The sequence below is a fragment of the Pipistrellus hanaki genome, assembly GCF_964339955.1.
Source record: "Pipistrellus hanaki genome assembly, chromosome: 2".
Taxonomy (NCBI): domain Eukaryota; kingdom Metazoa; phylum Chordata; class Mammalia; order Chiroptera; family Vespertilionidae; genus Pipistrellus; species Pipistrellus hanaki.
Genome location: NC_140504.1, coordinates 91564909 through 91591413, shown reverse-complemented (window position 1 = coordinate 91591413; position 26505 = coordinate 91564909). Strand labels below are relative to the sequence as shown.

Here is a 26505-nt window from a genome sequence, read left to right as displayed (position 1 = left end):
ATCCTTATGAGAAGAGGAGATTAGGATTGAGGCATATACAGAGGAGAGACTATGAAAAGACACGGGGAGAACATAGCTAACTACAGCCAAGAAGAAAGGCCTCAGAAGAAATCAATCCTGTCATATCTTGATCTTGCTTGGACTTCTAGCCTCCTGAACTATGAGAACATTAAATTCTATTGTTTAAGCCACAATGTCTGTGGTATTTGTTGTGACAGTACAAGCAGACTAACATATGTAACCTTAGTATGCCATAAGAATTAAATTTGATAAAATGTTTTTTATAAATTACTGTGGGCATTTATTTTGTTTTTACTTTCTCAAGATAAAAGGAAAAAGACTTTGTCATAAGCAAAATCAAACAAAGCAATTATAGGTTTTTTAAATATAAGCTTATCCCTGCACTGAGAAATGAGTAGTGTCTTCATATCACTTGCTTAATTCTCCTTTGTTTGAATATCTTTCTTTTTTTTTAATCTGTTAAGTATACACTTTTGAATAATTAAAGGAGATATTGTGACTGCAAAATAATGGCAAAAACAAATTATTACATGATTTTATAAATGGGCTCACAATCTTGACCCAGAGGAAAGTAACAAAGAATTGTAACAGCACTCCTAGCTTGGTAGTCTGTAGAAACTCAAGACTCCTCTGGCATCACCTCTATCACTAAGTGAAGACAGCAGCTTTGGGGTAGAGCACCACTTCATCCAATCAAAGACCAGGAGAATCAGGTGGAGTTAGGTTTTTTTGTTTTGTTTTTTTTTTTTACTTGAGCAGACTTTATTTTGCAGGCAAGGGCACAGCAGACAATATAAGATTGATTATTGATTGTTAAACTGAGCTCTCAGTGGTGAAGTGACTCTCGACTGGAAAAGGGCTGAAGCAACCTCCGTTTTGAGAGGTCCAGGCTCATGTCTAGGAAGGTGTACAAGGTGTAGTCATGATGCTGGAGATCCTTGTAGGTGGTGTTGTCAAACAGTTCGGCAGGAGCAGCGTATGGTGCAGTGGCTGATGCGGTCTCACTTGGGAATCAACTTCTGAGCCATCTCTCTTCTCATTAGATGCTGAATCAGAGGAGCTGGATGAAGATGAAGATGAAGATGAACTGTCTGTCACTCTCTTGCTCTTCTAAAGAGCTTCTGAAGTGGAGCCCTGTTTTCTGAATGAAGATGGAACTTTTTTAGGAATGTTTTTAGTTGACAAAAACTTTACAACCCCTTCATATGTAAATAGCATGTTGTCAACAGGGTTAGGGCTAGCTACTGTCCCAATTAGATACACAAGTGATGAGTAAGAACTGGGTAACATTAAGTTTTTAGACAATCCAGCTGCTGTTGAAGTGGTTAGTAGGTTGCCCCTCTCTGGAATCCACCATATTTTTGGTGGACTTTGTTTCTTAGAATTCGGTGGCAGTCCCTTGTCACTCTTTCCTGATTCTGCAAAGAGAAAAGCTATAGACCTAAGTCCTCGAAACACTTGTCTTTCTAGATGCATAGTCTTCAGCGCATCGGCTTGCCTTTACCACAGAGGAATGAAGGCCACCATCACACTAACTCTACTCAGGTTATTTCTGAGTTGAGATTGAGCATTGCACTTGACATGGAATAAAAGGCATGTAAAACTCTTTGTCTTAGTGTCCTAAAATTCATTTCTATGTACTATAGAAGAGGGCAGCCCTACTTTTTTCATAACTTATAGCAGGAGAATGGGCAAGCAATAATACATCTGAACTATACACAGACACACCAAAATAGCAATTGTGGCTAACCACAGGATTGGATATTTTTTAAATAATCTTTACTTTTTCCAGTATGTTCCAAATATTCTATTGTAATATCATATATTACATTTTTAACCAAAACCATTAAATTGGTGGGCAAGTATACCTTAGAAATACATTACTTGTGATTTAGCAAGTGATGTTGACAATCATCACAAATAAATACATGTATAAATAAATGAGTTATCATTGATAAATTGTTAATAAAAGCTATTTTTTAAATAAAAATAGCTTTTGATGAGTGAATTGGACTATTCGGAAACCACGGAGAGAACCTTCTAGAGCATGATTCTATTCAGTGGCTAGGTCAGGGCATGCCACATGTTATCCTGTTACAGCTCCTTCACAAATCCTTCTGCCATAATAGTTGAACACAAACCTTGGAGGTCATATAACACCTTCCCAAATAATTCCATAAGTGCATGTCTTTAAATCTTCTCTTGCTGTGGCAGGGGATTGCCATTCAATTCTTTGAAAAATAAATTTTATTTGGCATTATTATATCTACTAGAGGCCTGGTGCACAAAATTCATGCATGGATAGGGTTCCTAGGCCTGGACGGCAATCAGGGCTGATTGGGGCCTTTTCCCTGGCTGTCATCTGTCATCTGCAGAGGCCTTCCTTCATTCTGCACCATCCCTGGTGGTCAGCACACATCAAATCAAGTGGTCAAACTCCTAGTCAGTTGAACTCCCAATGGGACAATTTGCATATTAGCCTTTTATTATATAGGATGATGCCAGGAATTTCTTTCCACACTTCATGGTAATGATACGTAGTTTCCTTTTAGGAGTAACATAAGTTATAACCACATCTAAAAGGTCTCATAATGGCCTCTAGTGCTCATATCTCTTAGACATCAATGAATTTAAAGCTATTTTTCAAGATATATCATCCACAAAAATATGTCATACCCTTGATTTACAAAGACAAAGTCTGCATAAGGCCATAATATACTCATCTGTGTACCCATTGAACAAAAGTGCATGAGCCATGGCTTTTGTAACATTCTTAAAATATATGTGTGTATATATAGACACACACAAACACACACACACACACACACACACACACACACACACACACATATATATATATCTCCATCCATCCATCCTTTGGAATTAGATGCATATCTGGATTCAAATTTTGGCTCCACTACCAACTGCTGTATGAGGCCTCCTTCAAGTTATTCCATTCATTCAAGAGCTATTTATTGATTCATTTTCACTGTGCTAGGTGCAGGGGGTGTAACCATAACATAATAGCATGGTATCTGCTAGTATGGAGCTTAGTCTAGTGAGCAGGTAGGAGAAAAAAAAAACTATCACAGAAAATGCAGCAAAACAAAAATTCAATAAGCTAAATTAATCCCCCAGAGTTTTTTTAAAACAGTTCTAGTGGCTGAATTGCCTGTGTAGACCAAGGGATCATTGATAGAGATTTGTGGGTAGAAACTGGGCCAGAGAGTATTATTATGCATTTTTTTAAAAAAAATTAATTTCTTTATTGATTAAGATATCACATATTTGTCCTCAACCCCCCATTCCAATCCCCCACCCTTGCCACTCATGCTCCCATCCCCCTATTGTCCTTGACCACTGGTTAGGCTCATATGTGTGCACATAAGTCCTTTGGTTGATCTCTCCCTTTTATCCTCACCCTCCCTTTGAGGTTCAACAGTCTGACCCATGGCTCCTTATCTCTGAGTCTGTTCTTGTTCATCAACCTATGTTATTCACCATTTCCCCTAGATGAGTGATTGAAGTAGGTATGGAAGTGTTTGGCCTCAAGGAGTCAATGGTGGGGATTCTAGTGAGCTTGTATTGACTAGATCCTGCTTATTGGTGAGTTAAGGTGTGGAGGGACAATCAGAGGTTTCAAGAAAAGTTCTCAGAGAATGTTGCAGACCAGAATTTTAGAATAAAATATGGCACAATGGTATGGTGTTCCTTCTCTTGACCTCCAAATCTCAGGAAGTACCTCCAAAATGTTGCAAAAAAAAAAAAATCTGACAGGACTAGGCCTACAGAAGAATCAGTAAGAGTGTGAGACCAAATTTATCTATGTAGGTGAAAGGACAGTGGATATGACCTAGATACAGTACAGATACAGCAATAGATATAGATAACACTGTTATGAAAGCAGGTAGCAGAAGAACCTAGTTTCGATGGATGAGCTGAGGAAATTTGAGAAACAATGTTTTAGCAGAGACCTAAATAAGAAGCAGGAGTAATCAGGCAAATCCTGAGGGAGTGCTTCAGAAAACCTGGTGGAAACAGCACATGTGAAGGGGAGACAGGTATGCATGTTCTAGAAGGGAAAGGCCAGCATGAGCTTGAAGTGGCATGACTTGTAGGGAAGGTGGTAAAAGGTGAGGCTGGAGAAGGTGGGGTCAGAGCCTGCAGAGTGTGGTGGGCCAACTTCCGCAGAACTTCACAGACTAGAGTTTTACTGAGAGGACCAATGTGAATAAATATGCACTTTTAAAGGGTATTCTGGCTATTTGTAGATTGGATGGGAACCAGAATGGAGAAAGAACCCTACTGCAGGAGGCTAAGAGAAGGATGATTATGTCTTGAACTAGCAAGTTGACTCTGAATATGAAGCTAAGTGGGCTCTTTAAGTTGTATGCTGGAAGGAGAATCAATAGGTGATGATGTGAGTAGGAGGTAAAGGGATAGCTAACTTACCAGGAAAATGAACAGTAAAAAAAGATCCATCAGACAAGTTCACAGTGAGCATTTAATAAGATAATGCATGTCAGGTGCACATAGGAAACATTATATGTATGTAGACTGTTATTGTGACAAAGATAGATAAAATGATAAGCATTTGAAAACAATTCACAGTCTTTCTAAATTGCCCAGAAAGTATATTTATACCAATTGGGAGTTGAAGAAAATTGAAGGATGGTAAATTGGCTAATTTTGAATCATCATTTTCTCTTAGAAGCACTTGTCTTTGAAGGCACTATCATTTTTCACTTGCTTGGAATGGCTGCCTCATCATTTCTCTGGGTCCTGAAGACAACTTTAAGCAGGAAGAGACTTGCTTAGACTTCTAAACGCCCGCTAAGGAATCAAGGGAAGACAAGAGGAAACAAGAATGAAAACTTCCATTAAAGATTTGCCTCCATGTAATTCAAAAAAAATCTATAAAGTACATTAATTCCTTGTGGTTGGAATAAATAAACTCAATTGAAGGATTTGATAACTTAACTTTTCACCTCTATATCTTGAGATTATAATTCTGAAAAAAAAAGAGTAATGGCGTTTCCTTACATGACAAATACTTGACCTTTTGTGCAGATATTATTTTCTCAACATGACCACAGGAATGACAGGAGAGATAAAGGGTCAGAGAAGCCAAGGAGTGCTATTTGCATATTGAGAAAAGCAAAATGCAAATTGCAAAAGTATGAAGTATGAAACAGAAAGAGATCTCTCCTGGTCACTCTTACTAACCAATAGACTCCCCTCATCCTGATCATCTAGACCACACATGTCAAACACAAGGCCCGCGGGCCAAATCCAGCCCGCCAGGCCTTGCAATGTGGCCTGCACCGCGCTGTCATCACTGCACTCCACTGCGTTCCATCACAATGACGCGCGGTGACATAGGAGGCTTGTGATCTCGCCGGCCGCCTCGCCGGCCGTACTTGCTATCTATTATGCATGCGCATAGATAACAAGTCATGCGAGATTCAGGAGGCGTGACCTATAGTCCGGCATCCGATGTGGTTGTGCGGGTGGCAGAGCAGAGGAGAGAGTGAGTGTGCGGGCATAAAAAATACACAGCAGAAGCTGCCAGTTCCTGGCATAAAGTGCAGGCATAAAAATCGCAACAGAATCTGCTATCTGTACCCAGCCAGGCATTTATTGACTGACTTCTTTTTTCTCCACTCCATCTGCCAAATCAAGCTATCCCTGTGCAGTTTTCAACTTTTTCCTTCTAACGCAGATTTCCAATAAACTACATCTTTTACTGCCAATATTGATCCCAAAATGTCCAGGAAAAGAAAAGTTGACGGTGAAGGCAGACAATTTAATGACAAATGGGAAAATAAATACATGTTTGTGCTTAGAGAGGGCAAACCAGTGTGTATATTGTGTTATGAGACAGTGTCGGTGATGAAAGAGTACAATATACATCGTCATTTTGACACCAAACATAATGTTAAGTATGGCAAATATACTTTGGAAGAAAAGCATAAAATTGTTAAAGAACTAAAAGGCAAACTACAATCACAGCAGCAAATGTTTACAAAGGCTACAGCGAAAAATGATGCTGCAGTGAAAGCAAGCTTTATAGTGGCTGAAGAAATTGCCCATACTTCAAGGTGTTTTTCAGAGGGTGCCTTTTTGAAGCAATGCATGCTAAAAGTGTGTGAGCAAGTATTCCCAGACCAGATACAGAGTTTTCAAAATGTCAGTTTGTCAAGAAACACCATTGCAGATAGAGTTCAAGAACTCTCAGGAAATCTATCATCACAGCTGGCCGAACAGGCATGCAGTTATCTCGCTTTTTCACTTGCTATCGATGAAAGCACAGACAACACTGATACAGCGCAGCTGTCCATCTTTATACGTGCTACAAAGACCGACCTCTCTGTCACTGAGGAACTTTTGGATGTAGCTGCCATGCATGGGATGACGACTGGTAGAGATATATTTGAGGCTGTGGAGAAATCTATAAATAATTTTAAATTACCCTGGGAAAAGTTGGTGGGGCTAACTACCGATGGCGCACCTTCAATGTGCGGAGAAAAGAAAGGCTTGGTTGGACTAATGAAGGAAAGAATGCAAAAAAGTCACTGCCACACACCCTTGATTACTTATCATTGCATTATCCACCAAGAGGCTATGTGTGGAAAAGTTCTGGACATGAATGACATAATGACTGCAGTCATTAAAACTATTAACTTTATACGGGCACGTGGCCTGAATCATCGCCAGTTCCAGCAGTTTTTACAGGAGGTGGGTGCAGAGCATGGAGACGTGCCGTACCACACAGAAGTAAGTGGCTGAGCAAGAGCGCAGTCCTCAAAAGATTTTTTGAGCTCAGAGAACAAATTGCTCTTTTCATGGAAAGTAAAGGAAAGCCCTTGCCTGAACTGTCGGATCCCGCCTGGCTATGTGATTTTGCTATGATGTGTGACATATGCGAGCATCTCGCCCAACTGAATCTGAAGCTGTAGGGACGCAAACAAGTCATCACGAAGATGTCTGACATGATCACAGCATTCCAGCGTAAACTTCAACTATGGAAGTCCCAACTGGAACAGGACAATCTTGCCCACTTTCCCGTTTGTTTGAGTATCTCAACCACTATTTCTGGTACTTTTCCTTGCAGTCGGCTGGCTACCAAAGTTAGCCGTTTACTAAGTGAATTTGAGCGGCGCTTCTCTGACTTTAGAACACAGCACTCAGGCTTTGACATCTTTGCCAATCCTTTTACAGTTGATGTCAACAATGTGCCCCATCACCTTCAGATGGAGATAATCGAGCTTCAGTCTGACAGTGGCCTGAAATCAAGGTTTCAGGATGTTGAAATTGAGGACTTCTACCCTCTACTGCCCCCTGACTCAATGCCAGAGCTCCAACTTCATGCTGCCCGTATTCTATCCATGTTCGGGAGCACCTATCTTTGTGAACAGATGTTTTCAATAACGAATCTGAACAAAAACAAGCACAGATCACGCATTACCGATGACAACCTCCATGCTGTTTTGCGGGTTGCTACAGCCCAAGAAATAAAACCGAACATTGACTCATTGATTCGGGGAAAACGGTGTCAGACATCTAGCCAGAAAACAAAACAATGAGCATTTTAGGTACATTCCAATATTACTGTTTTGCTTGATACCAATATTACTGTTTTGCTTGATAGCATGTGAGTTGGTTAACAGCACTGTTAAGGAAAAGATTGTTCCACTCATTTTAAATTCACATTTCTGGTTAACATTGTCAGTTTATGACTGTTCAGTAAACCATTCGGCCCGCGATTTAGGCTGGATTTTAGATTTTGGCCCCTTCTCTGACTGAGTTCGACACCCCTAATCTAGACCTCTGGTTGTTTCCTCAAACAAAATAGACATTAAAGGGTAATTCTTTCCCCTGAGGGTTGCTACCAGTTTCTTTTTACTTGTCAGTCTTGTTTCTAAGGCTTCAGTAATGAGCAAAGAAGGAAGCATAGATATGCAGAAGAGTCCACACTCGGGTAGCAAGAGGGAGATATAACTTCTCAAGGCTTCTGGCAGGAAGGACTGAAAATATACCATCATCTCTGACTGCAAAGGACTAGCAGGACTTCCTAGACACCTGAACAGACATATCTAATCACCCAGACCCATCTCTTTGATTCTTATTGATTTATTGCCAACATTTCTACAACAATTAATTAGTCATTATTTATAAATCCCTCTGGGGTGAATCAATGCTATTACCCCTGGTGTAGTACAATATTATCTCAACAATTTCTCACTCTACTTACTGTGTCCCTTGGTTTGAAAGGACAGCTTATTGCAACGATAGCTTTTAATGCAGTTTGCTACTGATATCTTTGTGCTAGTGGATTTTTGTACTAACTGGTAAAATGGTCCCCTGCCAGTCCACAACTGAAGAGGGTTAGACCTTTAATACCTTTAATGCCATTAAAAGTCAGCCACTCCAAGAGACAAGACTGTTAGAACAGTCCACTGATTCCCACGGGTGTCCTCGTGTCCTGCGGAGCTGCAGAGAGCACCTGGAGTCTCATGACATAGAAAAGGGCTAGAGGTCTCATGTGGACAGGTAAGTGATCCTCTCACTGGGGTGATAACTGCCTCCCTGGCAGCGCTGCGTATTTGTACACAAACTGAAAGTCCCATGTCACAATATATTGTAAGCATCTGACTCATCTGAAGCAAATGCTATTAGTTTTTGTGTGCTTTGTGCCAACCCCAGAGTGTGCTTTCAAAAAGATGTGATGGATTAAACTGAATGCAGTTTAAATCAGGAATACTGTGCGCATTTGGCTTTTTGCTTTTGCCCAGGCCAGTAAAGTGGCAGCTAACTTGGTTGTTATTTTTCAGGTGCTCTCAAATGAGAGTGGCATAGAGCCAGGGTGGTGGGATGAGAACTGATAGTATGTTTCTCCTGATTCCAGGCTTCTGGGTCTTTGCCATAGGAGAGAGTGGCAGTGAGCCAGAAACAGATGCCAGAACAACACCGGGAGTGTGAATCTTTGTCTTATGCTGCAGAGACCATAACTATAACTTATTCAAAGCTAGAATGTCAGTACAAAAGAAATGGATTAGATGCATTGACAATTCTGGAATATCCTGACAGAATCATCATAGGATGAAAAGTCAAACAGAACTGAGAGAAAAGTTAAAACACTTAGAGTTTTTGTCATTGCATTTTGCAACTTACCAACAGGAAAACCTCTGCATTTGACTTTTTTATTTAGATCTGGAAACACATTTAAAAATAAGAATGATACCTGACATGAGTCATGATTTTTCTTTCTATCTCAAATTTGCATCAAATCTGGACAAAAGTAAGTTGAAAGACTATGGGTGGGGGCAGGCTGGGGGTGGTGGCTGGACTTCCCATCAGATGGCAATGAAGCCACGTGGGCAGAATAGCACCCATACCAGTCCTAAAGGAAGAAACAGCTTTCATGGCAGCAGCAAGGTGAGGGTGAGGCTCAAGAAACGTAGTTTCCGAGGTCTATGGTTTAGAGTAAGAGATTTATTAGAACAGTGGTTAATTTTGTTATTATTGCAAACACAAGCACAAGTCAAACACAAGCTCAAGTCACACACATGCACAAACTGGGATTAATTACACAAGTACCAGATATTCATAGATGCCCTCATTGGCATAATATACATAATTAGTACTAAATGACAGAGATAGATTTAAAATGAAATTTGGATTAGTGTCCTATGACAACCATTCCACTGAGTGCCTAGAGACAATCTGTATGTCACTACTCTCTCCACCTCCTCCCTTGACTTATTGCATTCCTTTCCTCTTAATTTCTGTGACTCATATTAACTCAACCTGCCTTTGACTGCTGTCATTTATATGTTGTGGGCACAGTCTAAGCTCATTGATGAAATGAAGTTAAAATAATAGCTAAAATTCTCCTGTGTGTGACTTGGGCTTGTGTGTGACTTGTGCTTGTGTTTGCAATAATAACATCCATGTTATTAGTCACATTTACTCATTATACATGTAAAATGGAGCTAAGAATTTATTTTATGACCATCCAATAAGGCTGTAGGACCAAGTGATATTATACATGTGAAAGGTTTTGACAAACTGTCAAGTGTTATAAAACATACTTGAATTCATATTTCTGATCAGGAAGTATGGACTTTTATCTTGAAAGGATAAATAAAGTTATTGGTTGGAAGTATAAAAATAAAATCTATAAAACTTCTTAAAGTAAATCAAAATTATGATAATACCAGCAATAAGGATGTTTAACATGATTCTATTTACCTTGCTGCTGAAATTTGATAGAGGCAGTGGGAATTTGAATTTTGTATAATTGACAATACACTGTTGTTTTAATCCCAGAGTTTGCCTAGCAAACATCACAAGGGCTAAGCTAATTTTGAGATACCATAATACCAACTTCCTATAACTCCCCAAAATCTGTTCCATGCTTTATGTTTCTTTACTCTTTTTTAAATATATATTTCTATTTATTTTAGAGAGAAAGGGAAAGGAGAGGCAGAAACGTCAATGATGAGAGGGAATCACTGATTAGCTGCCATGGCCCACATTAGGGATCGAACCCACAACCTAGGCATGTGCCCTGATAGAGAATTGAATCACAACCTACTGACATTCAACCACTGAGACATTCTGGTAGGGCTTTATATTTCATTTTCAGTTCATTATGTATTGCTTTTAAGGTTATAAGAAGAATAATAGAAAAGATGGGTAAATAATAAACATTCTTGCCAGAAAAATAAATACTGAATGGTACTGTTAACAAGGGTATCCCATGCAAAAAAAAAAAAAAAATTTTTCCTGCCCTACTTGACATTTAAAAGCCCTCAGCATTCAGGTTCTGACTTTTCTTTGTTTAAGTACACCAAAAAGAAGAAGAAGAAGAAGAAGAAGAAGAAGAAGAAGAAGAAGAAGAAGAAGAAGAAATTCAGAGAACAGCAACCACATTAAAAAGAATAGTAAATAAATAAGGGCTAAAAGAATAGGACAATCTTTCTTATGAGAAAAACAAAACAGAAAGCATGATAAAAGGTCAAGGAAAAATAGATAGTAAATTTAGAACCATTATGCATAGCAAGTAAAGGACAAAATAACATGCATTAAAGTTCTTACTGGTAGGATCTATTGTTATAAAAGAAAAAAACACAGCAACACATGAACTATCCAGTTTTAGCTGTGTGCAAAAGGTACCATTTTTAAGAATTTATTGTTGAAGGTATTAGATGCCCCCCTTTTGCCCACATTTGACCCCTTCTAGCCAGCCCCCTCCCCCCCGCAACCCACTCCTAGCTAGTTTTTAAGAATTAACTTGAGAATCATAGCTGGAATAATCCATAATGCCAAGTGACTTATGTTCTTCCCCTGGTCCCCTGTGAACAGCAGAAATAAAGATGCAAATAGCCTAGACATCATCCCTCAATGCTAATAAATGCTAAAGTTAAACAGAGCGAAATTAAGATAGACATTACAAAATAAACAATTTGTATTTTACTGATAAATTATTCAAATTCTCATGGAAATGTAAGTCCTATCATATTATCCTATCTAATAAAAGAGTAATATGCAAATTGACTGTCACTCCAAGACACAAGATGGCCGCCCCATATGGTCAAAGATGGCTGCCCCCATGTGGACACAAGATGGCCACCACAAGATGGACTGCAGGGGAGGGCAGTTGTGGGTAGTTAGGGGCAACCAAGGCAACAGAGGAGGGAAGTTAGGGGTGACCAGGACAGCAGCAGTGGGCAGTTGGGGGAGACCAGGCTAGCAAAGGGCAATTGGGGGGGACCCAGGTCTGCAGGGAGGGCAGTTTTGGAAGATCAGGCAAGTAGGAGGGCAGTTAGGGGTGACTGAGCCAGCAGAGAAGGGCAGTTAGGGGAAACCAGGACTGAAAGGGAGAACAATTGGGGGGACCAGGCCTATAGGGAGGGCAGTTGGGGGGCGGGGGGGGGGGGCAAGACGAGCAAGGGAGGACAATTGGAGGCAATTGGGCCAGACGGGGAGCAGTTAGGCATCAATCAGGCTGGCAGGGGAGTGGTTAGGGGGTGATCAGGCTGGCAGGCAGAAGCAGTTAGGGGCAATCAGGCAGAGGCAGGCAAGTGATTGGGAATCAGCAGTCCTGGATTGTGAGAGGGATGTCCGACTGCCCGTTTAAGCCCGATTGTCCAATGGACAGTTGGACATCCCTGGAGGGGTCCCAGATTAGAGAGGGTGCAGGATGGGCTGAGGAACACCCTCCCCCCATGCATGGATTTTTTGCACTGGGCCTCTAGTAAAACAATAACAACCAAAATCATGACTGCAGGAAGGGCATTTAAAATGTTTCACTGGGACTATTGTGACTTCCATATTTTTGCACAGTGGGAAATTTAATTTTATTGTAGATACCAGGCAATAAATGTTTATTCCTGCCACAGAAGATGTAAAATGGCATCTTCTTCCATTGCCACTGAGGTTTCTGCTACCACAGAGCAATCAAAGTTGCCAAAAAGAATAAAGATCCAAGTGGAAGACTGGGAGATAAAAGTCACAGCATCACATGGCCAAAGAGAGCATTTGGTGAGATTTTGGACAAAATTGGGTCTTCCAAAACAATTCAGTAGAGAGATTCAGTACATTATGATAAATTATTCAGTACATTACTGATAAATTATTCAAATTCTCATGCATAAGATAAATACATATGCATAAGATAAAAGGTAATGATTAAAAAAGTAAGTAGACATTTTACTTATGAACATAATGGGACAAAATAAATACAAGGCAAAAAGATAAAATCCAAGTAGACCAGGTGTATTTCCCCAGTTGATATAATATTGTTACTAGTCTCTAAGAGAGAAAACCTTATAAAATGCAGCAGACATTTCTCATTTAAAAAAGATGCTTCTTCTCTGACCAGTGTGGCTCAGTTGGTTGCAGTATCATCCTGTGCACCAAAAGGTTTTGGGTTTGACTTCCATTCAGAGCACATATCTGAGTTACAGGTTTGATCTTCAGGTTTGATAGGGGAGGAAACCAATCATGCTTCTCTCTCACATCAATGTCTCTATCTCTCTTTCCCTTCCCCTCTCTCTAAGAAAAGTCAACAAAAAGCATGTCCTCGGATGAGGTTTAAATCTACCCTAATAATAGAGAAACATGTAAATTGACCGTACCTCCACTATGCCCACAGGCAATCAGAGTGAGTATGCAAACTAACTAACCTAACAAAGATGGCAGTTAATTTGCATACATATCTGGTCCCAGGAACCTCCTCGGCACCCAGGTCACTCCAAGCTGGCCATTGGAGGGGTGGGGGGCCCTGCCCAAGCCTAAAGCCTGGGCAGCCCGTAATCAGATGTGTGGGGCAGGGGCCAAGCCTGGGATCAGAGGGAAGGGGAAAAAAATCAATGGAAACATATCCTCAGGTGAGGATAAAAAGAAAAATAAAGAAAGGTCATATCCTATGAAAGACATCTGAAAATGCCTAAAGAAAGTTGTCATTTTTCATGACGAAGGGATTGGAGTCCATGCTGATGAAAATACTTGGTGGCTGCAGTGATTGGCAGTGGCTGCAGCAGCAGGGTGAAGGAGCTGGTGCCTTCCCCTGATCAGCCCGGTCACCTCCCACAAAGGGAGGCCAGACTACAGCTTAGGCCTAAGCAATCAGTAAGACATCCCCTGTATGTGAGGGGGGCAGGCTGGGCTGAGGGACACCTTCCCAGGGCACGAATTTTGTGCACCAGGCCCCGTGTGTGTGTGTGTGTGTGTGTGTGTGTGTGTGTGTGTGTGTGAATATGTAAATTAGCCAGGACACCATAACTTCACAACTGAACAGCGGGGAACTGAGGCTGCATGGTGCCTGGTGGGGGTGAGGGACCTCAGGCCATGCCCCCCACCCAGCATGGCTTGACTGGGATCTCAGGCTATGGCCCCCACCCTGGCACCGGGCTGGGAGACCTCAAGCCATGCCCCCTGCCCTGGTACTGGGCCGGGGGAACTCAGGCTGCACCCATCACCCGGTGGGGCTTGACAAGGGACCTCAGACAATGCCCTCCACCCTGAGGGGCTTGACAGGAACCTCAGGCCACACCACCACCTGGCGGGCTTGATGGGGGACCTCAGGCTGTGCACCTCCCACCTGAATGCCAGGCCAAGAAACCTCAGGCCACATCCCCCACCCCAGTGCTGAGCGGGAGGAACTAAAGCTGCACTCTCCACCTGGTGGGGCTTGACAGGGGACCTGAGACTGAGCCCCCTGCCTGGTGCTGGGCTGTGGGGTCTGAGGCTCTGCCCCCACCTGGAGTGGCTTTTTGGGGGTGGGGCAGGCCTGGTCTGGGTCTCACTGAATGGGGGTGGGCCTGGCCGGGTCAGGGTCTCCTGCATTTTCAAAGCACATGTGGGTGATAGGTGAGGACTTGACTCTATGTCTTGTGGCGCATCCCAGAATCTGACAGGAAGAAGACTTTCATATACATTTTACTAATTTTCTTCCATCTCTGACACTTCTATTATAGAGATATTACAAATGGCAATAATAAAATATTTCCTCTAATTAATATACTAGTATACTAATAATAGCCTAGCTGGTCATCACACCTTCATGCATCAAGCCCTAATGTCGTCACAGATGGCCGTTACAACATGGTCATCACAAGATGGCCACACACAGAGCAGAGGGGGTCCAATGGAGGAGGCAGGTCATGGCAGGGGAGGGTAGTTGTGGGCAATCAGGCTGGTAGGGAAGGGCAGTTATGGGTGATCAGGCCAGCAGGGGAGGGCAGTTGTGGGAGATTAGGCTGGCAGGGGAGCAGTTAGTGGGCAATTAGGCAGGCAGGCAGGCGAGCAGTCAGTAGCCAACATTGCCAGATTGTCAGAGAGATGTCCGACTGCCAGTTTAGGCCCAATCACTCGAGGGGTCCAAGAATGGAGAAGGTGCAGGCTGGGCTGAGTATATATATATATATATATATGTATATGTATGTGTATACTAGTATATATATAAAATATATATATATATATATATATATGCACACACATACATACATATGTGTGTGTGCTTTTAATATAAAAATAGAAAAAAATAATTTCCTAAATATTATAACTAGTATTTATTAGAAATCAACAGAAAATATTAAAATGTGACATGCTAAAAGCATCCCCAATTAAGCCAGAGTCATGATAGGAATAACAGAAAGTCACCAATAGTTTGAGAGTGGAGCTCATGTAAGAAAATACAGAAAAGAGTTTGCTAATTGATTAAATTTAAGGAAAAAAGATAAAACTATTATTACTTGCATAATGTATTTTTTATGACTTGGAGATCCAAAAGAAATAACTAAAATAATTTATTGTTATTTTTTTAGAAATAGGGTGTCATGTATGATAAACTGTAAAGTTTGCAGACTATAAAATTTCACAATTGATTGCATGCTAACAAAAATAAAGGAAATATGAAAGTCCAAAGTTTTATTGGATGGTGAGTCTACTTCTATCTCCAATACAACCACTTTACTGCAGGCTACAATCATCTCTGGACTGGGTTACTGCAACAGCTCCATTCTTTCTCCTCCAATTATCCTCACAGCTGCTGGATTGATTTTTTTTTTTAATATTGAGATTTAATTGGCATATACCCATCTCATCCATACTCCTTCACCCCTCTGGCAACCACAGAATTGTATCCATGGGCTCAGTTTTGTGGGGAGTTTAAATTCTCTTCACTCTAGCTGAAAAGGATGAAAGATAAGCCCTTGGCAGATGATTCACCCTTCCTCCCAGTCTAGCTACTGATAGTTCAGTTAGAATTCTCAACCATACTGATACATTTTGGATAAAACCAATGCCATGAGGGAAAACACACACACACACACACACACACACACACACACACAAGAAATTGATATGTTAATAAAAATAACTACTTACACTATCAGAAATGTATTTAAAATAAATTTTGTTTTCCTTAAGTGATGCTGGCAGGCATTTCATCTAGGAGATATGGGTAGGAGGTTTTGAAAAAGAAGCAATATACTATATTTGTTGAAATGAAACAAAAACAAACCTTGATATGTTTCTTGAATAGCCACATCTGAAGAAAAACTCAGTGATTTGAAAGAAAAGATGGAAGAATTTTTCCAGAACACATCATTAACATATACAATTTAAAAATAGAAAAAGAGTAATTATAAAAAGAAAAGCCAACATCCATCAGTATGGTTTCTGGAAGAAAATGGTGGAGAGAATAAAAAGGAGCCCATTGAAAAAAATCTGGAAGGATGTAATAACAAAATAATTAACAACGATTGCAGTTGAAGGGAGATAAGAATAGGTAAATGGGGAAAATTTTAATGATTAAAAGTTCTGAGTAATTTTTAAGTTTCATGTGTAACAAAAAGCTGTATATATAGAAAGGGTGGGCTCAGTTATTCACAGAGAAAAATATTTTTATGATGATAAAATCTGTAATTAAATAGTCTCTAAACCTGTCTTTCTAGTTAACAACAACAACAAAAGTAAGCAGAACTCCTTACAAAATCTATTTTAGTGAGACTTCTTAGTAAAACAGGTGACATTGTAACTCAAAGAATTTGCTTCACTCTACTATAATCATTATTGTACCTGTGTTGTTTAGTTTGATGATAGTCTCAAACTGATGTAATGTTAGAGCCCAAGTCATCCTGACAAGAAGAGGAATCTTAACGAGATTATCTGGATGGGACCCCCTACTTATCATCTGGGACATTTACCCCAAATGATTGACTTGTTCTTATACTATAACTACTTCCTAGTTCTTTTCTTATAGCTCTAGTCATCTTAAATGAAGGATGAGTATCTCATCATCTTTTTAGATAACCACAAGTTGAAACCAGACAAAAACAAAACAAACAAACAAAAAACAGTGAAGAGGGTTTCCCCTCTGATCTGACTAATAAAAGGATGAGGGTTTTTATGGTGTATTTGTTGAAAGGGACATCAGCTAGGGTTCCATGTAATTTCACCTGCCACTTTCACTATTATCAATAGTTACTTCAACATTGTATTTTGGGGGCATAAATGCAATATAAGCATTTTCACCTCAACAAAATATAGGAATGCCGCCATTCTCCATATCTCTTTATTGGGCAAAAAAAAAAAAGTTATGCTCTTTGGTTTGTCACTGGTTTTAGAGATATCAAATGCAAGCCTAATGTGTCAGGTATACTGAGTGACAATGAGAAGAGAAAACATGTTTTGAGGAGTCTGAGAATTAACACCTTCCTCATTTATGAATGACAGAGAGGAGAGTATCGGGAATTTATTTGTGAGAATGGCTAAATCAAGGTGGCTGTCAGAAGTAGAGGGTATTTCCATCTCCAAACCAATGGATTCTTGTGTAAAGACTTACCTTATAAAGTTTTAGAAATACTTTAACCCTTTCTCTAATATTATCATCAGCAGTCATTTCAAAATATTGTCATAATCCCTAGATTTGAAGAATAGTTTCAGTTTTAGGGTGTTTTTTTTTTTCTTTTCATATTTTTTAATGGTTTCAGTAAGAAAGAGAGAGGGGGAGAAAGCTGGTAACATAAATGATGAGAGAAAATTATTGATTGGCTGCCTCCTGCAAGCCCCCTACTGGGGATTGAGCTGGCAAACTGGGCATGAGCAAAACAGACATGTGCCCTTGACAGGAATCAAACCTGGAACCCTTCTGACCACAGGCCTATGTTCTATCAATGAGCCAAACCAGCTAGGGCTGATTTCAGTTGTTAAAAACAGATTTTATATTTTAAAATTGATTTAGATTTACAGAAAAGTTAAAAAGGTAGTACATGGAGTTCCTAGACGCAGTTTCTCCTTTTCTTTTTTGGTGTTGTTCTTGGTCAACTGGCTGAGTTAGTTATTAGGATCTCCACTCCAAAGTTACTGTTTTCCCCTTTGGAAGGAAGCCACTATGTGCAGCTCATATTTGAGGAGCTGTGAGTTACACTCCCTCTCCTTAAGGGCAAAGTAGCTACATAAGTTACTTAGACTTCTTGTAATGGGAGATTCATTCCTTCTCCTACAATTATTTATTCAATCATTTATCATGCTGATATTCTATCAATTTGGACTCGTGCATATTTATTTTATGCATTGAGTTATAATCCAATATTACTTTATTTTATTGCTTAAATTGTTACCACTCTGACATTGAGAGGACTTTCAGTTGGCCATTGTGTCCATTTGACACACTCCCATTAATATGGATTTTGTTTGTGAGCATTTTCTTATTTTCTGGAAGTAGGAGATGGTCCAGGGATATCTCATATATTCCCTAATCCAGTTCTAGAATCAATCATTTTTCCAAGGAGTATTGGTTATCATAAGTTTTGTATGTCATCATGAAAATATGTAATATATGTTTCCTTCTGCACCTTAAAAATATCATTTAACCTATAATAAAACCAAATGAGTTGATTTTAATAATTTATCAAAATTATGTAAAAAAAAAAAAAAAAAAGGTGAAATGATTATCTGATAATGAAAGCACTGGAAACCTGAAGAGAGAGTAATTTTAGAAACAAAATGTGACATTTGAAGATTTATCATACAGGTTTTATCAATATTTTAACAGTAATAGTCATAGAAAAGATAAAGGTCAGAAAAATTCATATTTTAATCCTCAGGCACTGGTTCTGAGTTGAAATGCCAAATATACTAATGAATAAATATGCACAAATCCAGTGAGTAGTTTCATGTTGTATGATATTAGAGTTCTACACTGTCAGCTAGAGCGATTTCACCAATATGTGGCAAATATCTTAAGGCAGAGGAAGAAGTTAAACCAACAGGACACAAAAAGTTCCTTAATACTACCCTGGAACCATCAGCATTATTTGCACTTTTCACTCTCAAGAGAAATAACAGCCATCTTTTAAAAACAGCAATAAAATTTTGGCCTGGAAAGAACATTAGCAGTGATTTAATCTGAATTAGTTTGTTAGGGTTGCCATAACAAAATACCACGGGCGAGGTTGCTTTACCAACAGAAATTTAATCTCACTGTTCTGGAAGCTAAAAGTCCAAGGCCAAGGTGCTGGAAGGTTTGGGGTCAAGATGGTGAGTATCTTGTACTCACCTCATCCCATGATCACGTCAAAATTACAACTAAACTAAAGAAAAATTACAACTGAAGCACAGAACAATCATCATTAAGAACCACCTGAAATCTAGCTGAATCGTCATTTTATAACTAAGGGGGTACACAAAAAAACATGTGGAGACTGGTAGGAGAACAGATATGAGGAACCAGCTGGTCCCACAACCACGTGTGATTTCTGGAACAATTTGTGTGTACTGAGGAAGTTTGTGTGACTTAGATTATTCTCAGCTGACCAGGGAGAGCAGGAAGGTTCAAAATTACATTTAATCTAAACAAATAATTCTTTACACTAATTGGAAACCTAAAAAGTACAGTCACATGTTAGATGCAGGACAATATTTAAATGATGAGGCATTTCAGTGGTTAATAGTTTGGACTGTTTTAAGGAACCATTCGACAAGCATCAGCATAATCTTACACGCATTGTTAGATATTGTCTCAAGCCCTTTTCAGACGTGTTTTCAAGACCAGATGATATTTCAAAAAAATTGGCTATAAATTAGAGGCAGGAAAGTTAGCAGTCTTTATAAATGAAAGCTTATCATTACTATCTAATGCTTTTATAATAAAATTTGCCTCAATCACTTAATACATTTTCTCAGTGTTTGTATAAATTCAATAAACACTATGATTGCATTTTTATCATAGAAAAAGTAATGTAAATTCATGAAACAAAGAAATTAAAACCACCCAAATTTTCCAGTGATTTCAAATCAAGTGATAATCATTCTTACTCAATAACTCTCAAATGACTTCACTTTATGATTTAATCCATGAGATTTAAATAAGCCTCTGTACCTGTTTACACAAGTACATTTACACATGAAACAAACAACAAAAGGGAAAATTCAAATTCTAGGTCACATACATGTATACAGATACACACACATGTATACACACATACAACACCTCTCTATGAACAAGAACTGATAAATAATGAGAGACCTAGTAAAGAAGTCATGAGGAAAGGAAGACATTGTTAAGAAGAAAAAGCTGTCAGGAAAGTATTTAACTCCACTAAGAATTAATCAAATTACCATTATCCAACTCCACATAAAGGAATGCATATTTGTGACTGTGTATTTACAAGAAAGGATTCATATATTACATATTGTTTTATTTTATTTTATGATTTTGGTATGATCTTTTAATGTCAAAGAATAGTTTTTTTACAGTGTTATTTTTAATTTTAATTTGTATTCTATTAGATTGATATGGTATAATTAATCCATTAATCCTCCATTGCTGGATATATCTATTTTAAAGTAGTCTAGTGGTCATTTGCCCCTTTTTTATTTTCGGTCTTTCCAGCTTCATTTCCTCTCTGCTTTAATTTTTAACTAGGAAAGTCGCTGTTTTACATTATTTTAAGTCTTGGGGGAGAAATTTTCTGAGAGATTGCCTTCCATAACAGAAGCCAAAGGGAAAAAATGCTCTCTCTTGGTTCAACCTCCAAGTGTTATCACTGAACCTAAATTTGGCCAATTGGAGGCCCTCTCCTGGGACTTAGAAACTGGAGCTTTGAATTACAGTCAAACTTTGGTTCTGGAACATCTGGCATCTCAAACAATTCACCTCTCAGCTCTCCCACCCTTTCATGCTGATACTTGTACGTTGAGTCATGTGTCTCTAGGGCAACAAAGGAAAGAATGCATAAGTATGAATCAGTTTACCACTAAACACATTGTTAGCATACAGGAAAGTGTGCTATGAATATTTTCTTTTTTGTTGTTGTTGCTGTTTATTATTATTAAATGTTCATTCTTTACTGTACATTTTATTTTATTTTATTAAATTTTCATTTATATTTCATGTCCTTTTTGTTTTTAAAGTGCTTATTTCTAGATCATGTACTGTATACAAGAAAGGTTAAAATAGGGAATCATTTGGGGGTCTGGAACACATTAATTCGAGTTACATTACTTCTAATAGGAAATGATTCGATTTTCAAACAGCCATCCTGAATGAATTAATTTTGAAAACCGAGGTTCCACTGTAATTACAAAAGAAAAATGTTAGAGGTCACTTGTCCCAACAGGTAGTGTCTGCTAGAGTTATGAGGGCATCCAAACAGAATCTGCTAGCTACCAGACAATTTTGCTTTTTTTCTCTTCTTTCTTGATAACTTGATCCTCATTAAAGCACCTTTCCACTCTTCCAAATGAATTTTGTAGTAAATAAACTTTTATGGAAGTCTGATTCTGTAGCATTAACTAAGAATTTCAATTTTATAGAAGTCTCTAATAAAAACCTTATATATTTTTGCACTTATCCATTATTAGATCTTTAAATCTTTGAAGTGTTAGGCCTAAGAGTAGCAAAATTTTAATTTTAAAAAATATATAGTCTCAAACTGCCTTCTAAAAATATTGCATAGAGGTTAAGAATGTTAGCCAACCTTTTACTGTTAACCTAATGAAACTCATCTTTGAGCCTCAGTTTATGCATTTTGGTATGAGATTAATCATAGCACCAATTAGGGCTTTTGGTGAGGAAAACTGAGATGATGCATGCAAAGTTTAGCACATAATTAACTATCAATAAACACTGGGTTTTTATTGGAGAGAGGGTACAAATTACATTCCCACTGGCAATGTCCAGAGACACTCGTTCACTCCTCCATTTACTTCAACTGTCCCTGGGCCCCTTCATCTATCCCTGTATGTCTGGTCTATGATTTATATTCCTGGCACAGGTGTTTTGAATAATTCTGCATTTCATTTTGGCCTAATCTTTTAAACAGTGACAGATTATACAAAAGGGAGACAAAATTTAGAAATCCCTCAATATATATCATCAGATTTTTCCCCCTAAATTTTAAGGAAAAAGAAGTTTGATATATTTAGGAAACTGTGTTGTAGTTATTATTTAACTTTTAATTAAATTTAAAGAAAACAACTTTGTCAAACTCCTTTACCATTACTTTACAATTTGCCATATTTTTAATTACATATGTGAAGTGTTATCATAATCTTTTCAGTTGCTGAGGGCTTCAAAATATCTTAATCTATCCCTCATTTTAAAAGATGGAGCAAGATAAAATCAGAGAAAAAAGGTAGAAGCCAGGAACTAGAATATAATTTTGGGTAGAGGATTTTAAGGAAAATAAAAGAGCCATCATCAACAATATAAAAGAAGTAAGGATTTGGAAGAAGAAAGGAAATTTAAATGTAAAAATCAGAGAATTTAGTTAGATATAAAATAGGGTTAATGTTAGACAAGCTTCCAGATCAGCTACATTGTATAACAGTGACACCTGCTGGTCATTATATATTTCTCTGTTCAAACTCTCAAAATACATTTGTCCACTCTATATCCTGCACCTATCTGAAATAGTCTCTATAACACTGAAAATTCACAGCATGAATGTGATGGGAGAGTCATCTAAAAAATATTATTAAATCAATGGAATGTATTTTTTACTTTGAATCTGGGGGGGAAATCTGTGCTAGCCAGACAAATTTGATAATATTATTTTATTATAATTACACTAGAGGTCTGGGGCATAAAAATTCATGCACTGGGGGGCAGGGCGGGAGAGCCTCAGCCCATTCTGCCCCCTTTCACATTCCGGGAGCCCTAAGCGCATGTCCTACTGATGGCTTAGGCCCATTCCCTGTGGGGAGCAGGAGTGGGCCTAAGATGCAGTCTGACCTCCCTTTGTGGGAGGTGATGGGCTGATCAGGGGAAGGCACCCCCCCTATTACCCCACTGCTGCTGCCACTGCCAGCCCTCGTAGCCACTGTGGCTATTGGTACTCCTCAGCCCTCACAGCCATTGTGACTGTCTGGAAGGACGTCTGGTTTATCTGGTCTAATTAGCATATTACCCTTTTATTAGGATAGATAAGGCATATTTTGTGTAATATAATATGATAGTAAAAATTAAAGTATAACATACAACTTTTCTTTATTAAAAAAAATAACTAGTTTTGCTTTTTGGAAGTACATAATAGTCTATATTATAGATTAAAAAAAATTCTGAAACAAATATGTCTAAGACACCAGATTAGGATTTTATCTTAGAAAAGAAATGTAAATCCGGCCAGTGTGGGTCAGTGGTTAAGGGTTAACCCATGAACCAGGAGGTCATGGTTTGATTCCTGTTCAGGGTACATGTTGTGAGCTCAATCCCTAATAGGGGTTGTACAGGAGGCAGTCAATCAATGATTCTTTCTCATCATTGATGTTTCTATTTCCCTCTCCCTTCCTCTCTGAAATCAATAAAAACATATAACTTTAAAAACAAAAAAAAAAGAAATGTAATTCATAATTGTGGAGAAACACTAAAAGTTTTTACGAGGTGGGAAAAAGTAGGTTTACAATTGCTATATGCTACACATGGTTTATTCTTGTACTATTTATTAATTATTATATTACTAGAGGCCCGATGCATGAAATTCATACAAGAATAGGCCTTCTCAGTCTCAGCATTGCTAGCTGCCTCAATCCCTCGCAGCCACAGTGGCTGCAGCCCTGGCTTTGTCTGGAAGGTCGTTTCACTGTTCAGCTGTTTGGTCTATTTGCATATTATACTTTTATTATTATAGACTAGAGGCCCAGTGTATGAATTTGTGCACAGATGGGGTTCCTCAGCCTGTCCAGTGATCGGGGCCATCTTGCCCATCACCCAGTCCCAACTGGGGCCTATTGGAGCCAGCCGGCTGGGAAGAGGGACCTTGGGAGGTTGTCTGTGGGAGCTCACAGAACACCAGGGGGAAGCTCCTGCATTGAGTGTCTGCCTCCTGGTGGTCAATGCACACTATAGTGACCAGTCAACCGGTTGTAACAGTCAGTCAGGCTTTTATATATATAGATTTTCCATATGGACAATTTTCCAAAAGTATTTAAGCCTACTTTTGCCTCATCCTTTATTATGATTATAATCCACTAAAAAACTTTTATTTTTCTTCACTGCTATAAAATTATCAAGATAGGTACCATATCAACTACAGCAACACTTAAAAGACATCAGACATAAACATTAATCAGCTTATTGTGACCAATAAATTAACATGATTAATGGAAAGGGAGGAAACCCTGGTAAGCATTTGTTCATGGGCAAGGAGTAGGCCTCCCTAAAGAAGAGTGGACTGAGAGAATAGCAAGAAATATTTGGCTTGAAAATGTGGGGCCAGTGTAGGGAGAATCTTAAAAGCTTGGCAGAAAGTTTAGATTTGATGCATCAGGACTTAAGAAAGATGAGTTTTGATAAGTTCAAAGAGAGTGACTTGATAAATTCACTGTTTAGGGAAGATTAGTTTGGCAGCAACCTTCACCATAAGTAGTCTAAAAAAGATTGGCTCCACTTGAGTTACTTTGTTAATAATACCTGGATCCAAACTTCAGCTACAGGGAAGGCAATTCATATATAACTTCTTACATTCTATATGATGATTAAATTATTTACTTGTTGTCTATGACAATAATAAATGAGGAAGAAGGTTAAGCAATAAATCTGATTCATATTGATGATCAACCTATTAAATTAGAACTCTATGCCACCCTCCTCTACCTCCTTTGCTCCATTCCCCAAGTAAAGGATAAGTATTACTTAAGAGAAAGGAATAATTATTTTTCTCTGTTTATTATATAAACCTCTTTAGAAAAAAAAATAGATTTGTCCTGAATTATACATGACACTAATAATTATATACCAATTATTATAATAGGAAATATATGCTTTTAATGAGTGCCTATTATATTTGTCACTCATAAATGCATATCTCACTCCATTCTCACAACAACCTGGGCAAAGAAGGAACTGTGATCTCCACTTTACAGCTGGGCTGTCTGAGACTCACAGCACCTAGAACTTCCTTCAGATTGTATCCTACAGGTGAAGCTAGGTCTATCTGGCTCCAAAGCTTGTACTCTCAGCATGATCCTATTCAGTCTGTTGGGTAAGGACACTACTTGAAACATTGATGTAATTTCTGTCCCTGTTCATTCTCATAAAGCTAAAAGGCAAAGTTGAGGGCCATTTCATACTACATTCAAATTATAGCATGTCAAAATTGAAGCGGACTACACTGCAGTGATCATAGAAAGCACGAGTACAGATAGCAAGGTCTGGCTAAGAACCTAAGTGGAAGACTTCCAATTCATATTTTCAAAATTAATTTGAAGTGTCCTAGAGTCATAATGAAGCCTGGCATTGAATGTGAATAATGGCATATCTACATCCTGGATTGTTTTTAATTAAAGTTCTTAAAATAAATAATTGACATTAATCTTTTCTTAATTGTTTCTCTCGCTTTGGCATGCATGGCTTTTCACTGTTATTGATTAGTATAGTCCCTATTTCAAGAACAAATAATGTCTGTTTTAAAAGATAAAGAAGATTAAGGGCTGTTAGCTATCTAGATACACAGTTCTTTTCAACTTCCATATATACATGCCTCATATGCAAAGTGTCCCCTGAGGAGTTCAACCAACCAGGAGTTTGATCACTCACTATGACTTGTGCTGACCGTCAGGGGGTGGCACTGAATGAAGGAAGACCTTGGCCAGCTGCCAGCAGCCGGGGAAGGGAGGCGTGGCTGGCAGCTGGCATCTGCTGGGGACCATACCCATGCGCGGGTTTCATGCACTGTGCCTCCAGTGTACAGTAAAGAAAGAGAACAAGAGCCTGGGTCAATTGGTGTCATGACAAAAGCTAAGGTATGTGAACTCTGAGGGGAAAAAACAACACCTACTTAGAAAGTGTCTTGGAGGCCAACTGGGCTCACATTAAAAAACAAAGTCTAGCAGCATTTCTGCACAAGGGCCTCTCACACGAACCGCAGTTCATAGAGAAGCCTCTGTGGTGAACTCTCTGTCTTTGCATTGAATTGCCTGCCCGCACTGTGTTTCTGCAGTATAAATCAGCTCTTATAAAGGTTACTTGGAATCCTATTATAACCAGTAGGATTGAGTTTTTTCCCATCCAATTGGAGCTACACAGATTGAGGTTTTTCCCACCAACCAGAGTGACTTTATTCTGACCAATCAGGACAGTGTGTTTTGGACCAAAAAGTGATGATTTGGCACCTAATTTGTATGAAGACAAGCCAATCAGAAACTGGGGGCAGGGACTTCTGTACATATAAGCTATCTAGCTGATAGAGTGCACTTGTCACTGAAGACAGAAGACTGCCTTTCTCTGGCTAGAGCTAAAACAATGACTATTTCCCATCAGAGCAGAGTAGAGCAGACTATTGGAGAGCTGAGCAGATCTGCTGCATCAAATTGAGTGGTTCCAAGGCCATGAAGCTCTCACGGCTGCAAAATAGAGCTCTTCTACAGCAGTGTTTTCACCACCATCCTGTATCAATGGTGAGCTGTTTGCACTGAATAAAGTCTCCTTCATCACTGCACCCCAAATTGGGGTTTCTTGTTGGTGTACAA

General features: G+C 38.9%; 1 long non-coding RNA gene across 1 annotated transcript in view; it reads right to left on the bottom strand.

Moving 5' to 3' along the window:
- Nucleotides 1–739: 739 nt before the first annotated feature.
- LOC311618451 overlaps nt 740–26505 on the bottom strand; it is a 36921-nt gene continuing 11155 nt past the window's right edge. Inside the window, exon 2 of the long non-coding RNA XR_014794331.1 lies at nt 740–1162. This is a non-coding gene — a long non-coding RNA (uncharacterized lncRNA). The remainder of the gene's footprint in view (nt 1163–26505) is intronic.